Source organism: Panthera uncia (assembly GCF_023721935.1).
Source record: "Panthera uncia isolate 11264 chromosome B3 unlocalized genomic scaffold, Puncia_PCG_1.0 HiC_scaffold_1, whole genome shotgun sequence".
In the NCBI taxonomy this organism is placed as follows: domain Eukaryota; kingdom Metazoa; phylum Chordata; class Mammalia; order Carnivora; family Felidae; genus Panthera; species Panthera uncia.
Genome location: NW_026057582.1, coordinates 21,085,511 through 21,093,665, shown reverse-complemented (window position 1 = coordinate 21,093,665; position 8,155 = coordinate 21,085,511).

Genomic DNA, 8,155 nt, shown 5'->3' with positions numbered 1-8,155 from the left:
TACAACAATGTTCCCCAAACTTGTTAACATCATGGCACACTGCAAACACAATCATACTGCATGAACACTAGGTAAATGAATGAGGCTACTCTCAGCCAGAGCTGCCCCACAACTTGGCCATCTTCCCTAAGGATTGATTCAACATTGAGGCACATTTGCAACACATTTCAGACATACTAATTATGCAGTTCTGTATTAGGGCTCCAACACCATCTGCAGAAGATTCTCTTCCTCTTGGGGTTCTCTCATGAATTATCATTGACCTCAGGCAGGGCCTGGTCCTCCTGTAGCGTTTGATCCAGTCACAATCATAAGACTCCTCCCTTGTTCCTCATAGCACATCCAAGGCCACAGCTAGCCCACACCAGACACTTAAACAAATTAGAAAAAGGTGTCTTTGTTCTGGAAGGACACTGCCCGGTACTGGGGTATGACAGTAGCCAGTTGAGAACAGGAATATTTAATTAAGCCTTATTAAAAACCCATGGGGTTATAGAAATAAAGAAGTAACATGACTCAATAATCAACCTGTTTAGCTGTGATTATCTCAACATGAGGCCCACAAGGAGGCAATCCTGCCTCCTTACCTTGCTAGATACCTTTCTAGCTCTCTTGCCAGTCACGCTGTTCTTGCTATCCTTTTAGCCGGTCCTATTGGCTCGTTCTTCCCTAGGTAGCTTGACCTTCTATGAAAGTTCATACTTGTATATCACATACCATGATACATTTCCAACCTCCAATATTACACTGAGATTTAGGATCTATAGGATCTATAATACCCAAGGTTTCTAGAAGTTGGGCCATTTCTACATCTTCTTTCTTGAAGCTTCTACTCCTACTTCTGCATCTGGGTCACCCAGTAGCTAGACTTATCCTATTAATCCAACCACATAATCCACCAATCATATTGTAGAGTATCAACACCTTATCAAAATCAATCCCTTGCCTGCCAAGATTAGTATTGAGAAGACAAGGAGAGGAAAAATAGAAGTTGAAGCTTTAAAGTTCAGGTACCTTCTCTTCATGGAAGGTCTTGCTCCTTGGCCAATGTAAATATAGGTTTGATTTTATTACAGAATTGACAGAAAATTTTAGTTTTACTTTATGTAAAGTAGTAGAAGGTCTCCCATGAGTCAAACACATATTCTCTTACATTGGGATCAAAGGGTCTCTTAACTTGTTACATTCCACATTTGTGTACATCTAAGTTCTCACCTGTGTCCTGGGTAAGTCCAGCTGCTGGACAGATGTGCTTTTTAATAGCAGCTCCAAATGGATCTGGCAGACCCAGTCTCAGAGTCAAAATGTGGCAAGGGATGAAGTTTTTATCCAAATGTGGGTAAGGTTAACATGACCTAAAACCAAAATGCCAAATATGAATGACCTTTTCATGAGGAATAAAAAAGAGAACCTTGATGAAAGATACCTGCGTCACTAGGTGTGCTTACTACAGACACTTACTCAGCTAGTCTGTCGGGTCAGTGAATGAGGTCAAGAACTTGCCAAATTGAAGTGTCATCATCAACCAATGGAACAAAAAGAGAAGGAAGAGGAGGAGGAGGAAGAAAGTTAAGTAGCTTTGAGCTAGACAAGTACTTAGAGCTACTTGAAAATATGTTTCTCCCCTCTGCTCTTGCCAGAGATTCAGGGCCCATCAATGTATTCACAGTTGATGGATGTCACAGATCAAATCCTCACCTAGAGAGCACTCTTTCCCTCTGCAGGCTGCACAGCTGGGACATAAGGAAGACATGTATCCTCAGCTGTCCCCAAGTGTGATTGACAGACATGTCTCCTGTGTCCTTTACCCTTTGATGTCATTCTCCCAGCCAGGATATTATAACAATGACTAATTGTTCTGCTGCTGATTCACAGGCCAGGGAACACAAAGCCATGGCCAGACAGTGTACGGGCCTGAAACTCAGTTCTGCTTCTTTATATTTTCGCCTTGGTCTGTAATATAGGCCATGATTTAGACACAAACTTGTTACCATGGCCTCATTGGTACCAGAAAATGCCAAATTCAGGGGCTTCCTCACATTCCATGAGACTTTTCAGCACCTTCTTGTTTTAGTTAAAACTCTCCAAGATTTCTGGTCCCGTTAGATAATGATGGTTGAAATGGGAAATGGTAGATTGCATCACTCACCCTTGCCCTCCTCCCCCTGCTGCAAACTACTCGGGTGGTTTGGAAACAACTTCCATTCTAAAGAAGGGTGGGCATTGGAAGTCCTAGCCCCAGCAATCAGACAACACAAAGAAATAAAAGGCATCCAAATAGGCAAGGAAGAAGTCAAACTTTCACTCTTCACAGATGACATGCTACTCGATGTAGAAAACCCTAAACATCCACCAAAAAACTCCTAGAACTGATACATGAATTCAGCAAAGTTGCAGGATATAAAATCAACATACAGAAATCGGTTGCCTTTCGTTACACCAATAATGAAGCAGCAGGAAGAGGAATCAAGAAATCAATCCCATTTACAATTGCACCAAAGACCATAAGATACCTATGAATAAACCTAACCAAAGAGGTAAAAATATCAGTACTCTGAAAACTATAGAACATTTATGAAAGAAATTGACAAACACACAAAGGAATGAAAAAACATTCCATGCTCATGGAATGGAAGAACAAATATTGTTAAAATGTCTACACTACCCAAAGCAATCTACACATTTAATGCAATCCCTATCAAAATAACATCAGCACTTTTCACAGAACCATAGCAAACAATTCTAAAATTTGTATGGAACAAGAAAAGACCCTGAATAGTCAAAGTAAGGTTGAAAAAGAAAAGCAAAGTGAGAGGCATCACAATTCCAGACTTCAAACTATATTACAAAGCTGTAATCATTAAGACAGTAGGGTATTGGCACAAAAAACAGACACATAGATCAATGAAACAGAACAGAGAACCCAGAAATGGACCCACAACTATATGGTCAACTAATCTTCAATAAAGCAGTAAAGAATATCCAATGGAAAAAAAGACAGTTTCTTCCACAAATAGTGTTGGGAAAAACTGGACAGCAATATGCAGAAGTATGAAACTGGACCATACACAAAAATAAATTCAAAATGTATGAAAGACCTAAATGTGAGACAGGAAACCATCAAAATCCTAGAGGAGAACACAGGCAGCAACCTCTTTGACTTTGGCCACAGCAACTTCTTACTAGATATATCCTGAGAGGCAAGGGCAAAAGCCAAAATGAACTATTGGAACTTCATCAAGATAAAAGGCTTCTGCACAGCAAAGGAAACAATCAACAAAACTAAAAGGCAATCTATGGGATGGGAAGAGATATTTCTAAATGACATATTGGATAAAGGACAGATCCAAAACCTATAAAGAACTTATCAAACTCAACACCCCAAAAATAAATAATCCAATTAAGAAATAGGCAGAAGACATGAATAGCCTTTTCTCCAAAGAAGACATACAAATGGCTACCAGACACATGAAAAAAATGCTCAACATCACTCATCATCAGGGAAATACAAATCAAAACCACAATGAGATACCACCTCACACTTGTCAGAATGTCTAAAATTAACAATTCAGGAAACAACAGATTGTGAGGATGCAGAGAAAGGGGAACCCTCTTACACTGTTGGTGAGAGTGGAAAACAGTTAAAAATAGAACTACCCTATGACCTAACAATTGCACTACTAGGTATTTATCCAAAAGATATAAAAATACTGGTTCAAAGGGACACATACGCCCCAATGTTTATAGGAGCACTATCAACAATGGCTAAATTATGGAAAAAGCCCAGATGTCCATCAACTGATGAATGGATATAGAAGATGTGGTATATATATATATATATATATATATATATATATATACACACACACACACACACACACACACACACACACAATGGACTACTACTCAGCTATAAAAAGAATGAAATCTTGCCATCTGTAATAACATGGATGGAATGAGAGTGTATTATGCTAAGCAAAATAAGTTAGAGAAAGACAAATACAATATGATTTCACTCATACAAGGAATTTAAGAAACAAAACAGATGAACATAGGAGAAGGGAAGGAAAAATAAAATAAGGTAAAAACCAAGAGGGAGACAAACCAAAAGGGACTCTTAACTTTAAAGAACACATTGAAGGTTGCTGAAGGGAAGGTGAAGGGGGGATGAGCTAAATGGGTGATGGACATTAAGGAGGGCTCCTGTGATGAGCACTAGGTGTTCTATGTATGTGATGAAACACTAAATTCTACTCCTGGAACCATTACTACCCTATATGTTAACTAACTTGGATTTAAATTAAATCTTGAAAGAAAAAAAAAGAGAGAGAGAAAAGGGTAAGGCATTGGAATCCAGGAAATCTGACCCCAAGTTACCTTGTGACCTGTCGAGGCAAGAGCTGTTCTAAGGAAAGAACCACACAAGATAGAGATGTTTCTTGCAGTCTAATCACTTACATTTTTCATGTTGAGCAGTAGACATTCATGAGACTATCTCTCCCCACATTTCCCACAAGAATCAGACTGTATTCCTTGGTTGAAGTCAAACCCCTTTACATGCCCCTCTTCCCCCCTTTCTGTATACTGAACTCCTGTGCCCAACTGTTGTCAAATCCAAAGCAACACTCTTCTGTCAGGTGCAATCAAAGAGAGTAGGCAGACTTGAAGAGTTTCTCTATTTCTGCTTTGTTGGATAGCTTTCCTCCTTTATGAAAATTTACAAAGTTTGTAAGTGAAAGGGCTTAGCGCTGCCCAAAATCAAATCACACTCCCCAATTACAGGGAGGTCCATGACAACAAACACCATGAAGTGTCAATAATTAAGCTTCTGTTGAAGAATGTGATGCTTTTAAATATAGAATGGAAGATGATGTGTATGTATAAATAAATTAAACTTACAAGACAAAATGCTGACAAACTGTAATTAAATGTTGCATTCAACATATATACTCTATTCCTCACATAAAATAAGAAGCAAGCTGCATGTTAAAACAATGAGTCGTTCAAACACATAAATGAAATAGTGTTTTGTCTCTAGGACTCATGTCGATGGCTATCAGGAAATAATTGAATATAATTAACTTGTTAAAACTGTCTGTGATAATTATAAATGTGATCACTACATATTTTAATTATTCCTGTTGTCTTTTCTTTTAAAAAAATTTTTTTAAACGTTTATTCATTTTTGAGAGACAGAGAGAGACAGAGCATGAGCGAGGAAGGGGCAGAGAGAGAGGGAGACACAGAATCTGAAACAGGCTCCAGGCTCTGAACTGTCAGCACAGAGCCCAACGTGGGGCTCAAATTCACGAACTGCGAGATCAGATCTGAGGCGAAGTCGGACGCTCAACCGACTGGGCCACCCAGGCGCCCCACTGTTGTTTTTTCATACTTGCAAACACGATTAGCTATTTTATGGCAAACATGAGGCTATATATTCACCATTTTCGCTACATCCTGGGTGCACACTTACATACAAATCTCCCACCCCTCCTTTCATTGACTGAAATCTGGCCAATGGAATAGACAGGTGTAAGGAGTGACACATCCAGGTATATAAAAGCTCCCACACAATCCTCCTGTGCTTTCTACCTTCCTTCTGTGTTAGACCAACACAAAGGATTCTGGAAAGAGGGAGAGAGTCAGTCCTAAGGAAAGGTAAAACCACTCCATTGAAGGAACTTATGTTCCTGAATTACTGCATGGGGCAGAGCCAACCCTACCAATCTGTACTGTACTGTGACATGCAGAACCAAACCTTTACTGAGTTAAGCCACTGAAATCTTGGAGTTTAAGGAACGTTACATAAGTTCACCTTCCCTGACTAATTCATATTCTCACATTGCATTCTTATCTCTGTACTTCAGAAATTGAGCAGCTGTGAGCAACGTATATTTATTTTTTCCATAGTCAGAATTTATGTGAACTCTTTGTCAATGTTACTAGAATTCCTTCCATGTCAAAACAATTTGACAGCAAATAAATAATACAGAATTGTGCCATCACCTTTTATGCAGTCCTTTAGACAATCATGTTAACTCATGATGCTAAATCTAGAATAAAAATGCATAGAATCCAAATATAAGGAGTTGAAAAAAATCTTTTAAGTAGTGTTAGATTCTGCTAATAATAATCCTATGAGGTTCACTTCATGGAAAAGTAAATTTTTTCCTTAACATACATTACTATCAACAAAAACCTGCAAATTACACAGGACATCACTGCTACTGCCCATACAAGGACAAGGAACTTTCAAAAAATGTTTTCTTAAAAGGAATAATTTTGACAATTTTCACACCTGTGCTAATGCTATATGACCAATAAAACCATGTGAAGTATCTGGACTAAATCAAGGATCAGTATGTGTCCGGAGTGAACACAAGTCAAAATGCTTAAGAGGGAGGAACATATTCTTCATCACCTGATGGCACCACCAGTGCAAGGTAAAATAGCAAGACTGGAATAACCAAAATGTGCATTTTCCCAGTAGAATCAACTTAGGAGGCTAATGATGGCTAATAATGCCATCTACAAAAAAAATTTTGACACCACTATTTTGTTATCTTTGCATTTTTGCTACATATACATAAGAAAGGTTTATCAGGCTATCACCTCTGAGGAGAGACAACTTAAGGGAGCTAAAAGCTAAAAATAGTCTTCATTTATATAAAGGAACTCCATTATCTACAGTTCGTGGAGTAATTAAATTTTGTTATAATTCTACTTGTTGCACTTTCTTTTAAAAGTTCCTACATGAGGCGCGCATGGGTGGCTCAGTTAAGTGTCTGACTCTTGGTTTGGCTCAGGTCATGACCACATGGTTTGTGAGATTGAGCCCCACAATGGGCTCTGTGTTGACAGTGCAGAGCCTGCTTGGAATTCTCTGTTTCCCTCTCTCTCTGACCCTTCCCTGCTCATGATCTCTCTCTCTCAAATAAATAAACATTAAAAATAAAAATAAAATTTCCCACACAAATGTTTTTCTCATGGTTAATATTTAGATTTATCTATCCACACAAGTTTTCTTGCTCTCCATCCCTTCTTTCCCTACCCAACCCTCTCCCCACTGCCCCCTCCATAATCCTTCCATGATCTTTTTTCCTGAAATTCATTATTTAGTAGTTTTTTCAATCTGGGCCTTAATAAATAGTAATAACGTTCCATTTTTATCTAAGCTTATCTTTATTTTCTCTACATTCAGTAATAGTTTTGGCTGGAGATAGGCTTCTAGGTTGAATTATCCTCTCTTGGGGATAATTACGTCTACGTCATTACTCTTTTTGTTATTTTGTTTTGAATATTCATATATTTTTTGGAAGAGCACAAGTGGGGGAGGGGAAGAGAGGAGGACAGAGGATCTGAAGCAGGCTCTGCACAGACAGCAGTGAGCCCAGTGTGGGGCTTGAACACATGAACCATGAGACCATGACCTGAGCCAAAGTCAGACACTCAACCGACTGAGCCACCCAGGTGCCCCTCATTACTCTTCTTTTGAGAAGGAATCTACTCTTAGTGGGTAAGTAGTCAGTCTCTAAGGTCAGCCTAGATCCAAGCTTGGCTTTACTTGCTGTGTGGCTTTAGACAAGATACACAATTTTTCTGACTCAGTTTCCCTATCTGTAAAAATGGGGGTCAGGAGGCTAGGGATGGAATCTAAAGTATACTGCACTAATTTAAAATGTTTTTTTAAATTTATTTATTTATCTTGAGAAATAGGGAGAGAGAGAGAATGCCAAGCAGGCTCTGCACTGACAGCACGGGGCCCAACGTGTGCACTGAGTAATTTAAAGATTCATATGTGACCACTATCTAAAACATAAAAATCATCTGGCATTGTCTTTTTTATCTTGCCCAGGACTAGATGTCTTCCTGAAACTGTGAATTGTTCTTACATTTTTTCTAGCAAAGTCTTGGTGAATATCTCTTCAAATATTACCTTTCCTCTATCCTTTCCTACGGGAACTCCTGGTAAATGTATGCTAGGCTTTCTGGCTTTCTCATTACCACTTCCATGTCTAGCAACCTCTACTGCTTTTAATATCTTTACTCCTCTGTGCCATGTTTTAGGTAATTTCCTTAGAACTACTTTCCCAGTTCACTAATACTCTTCAGTTACGACTAACTTGCTGCTTAGCCCATCCATTACTTTTTTTGC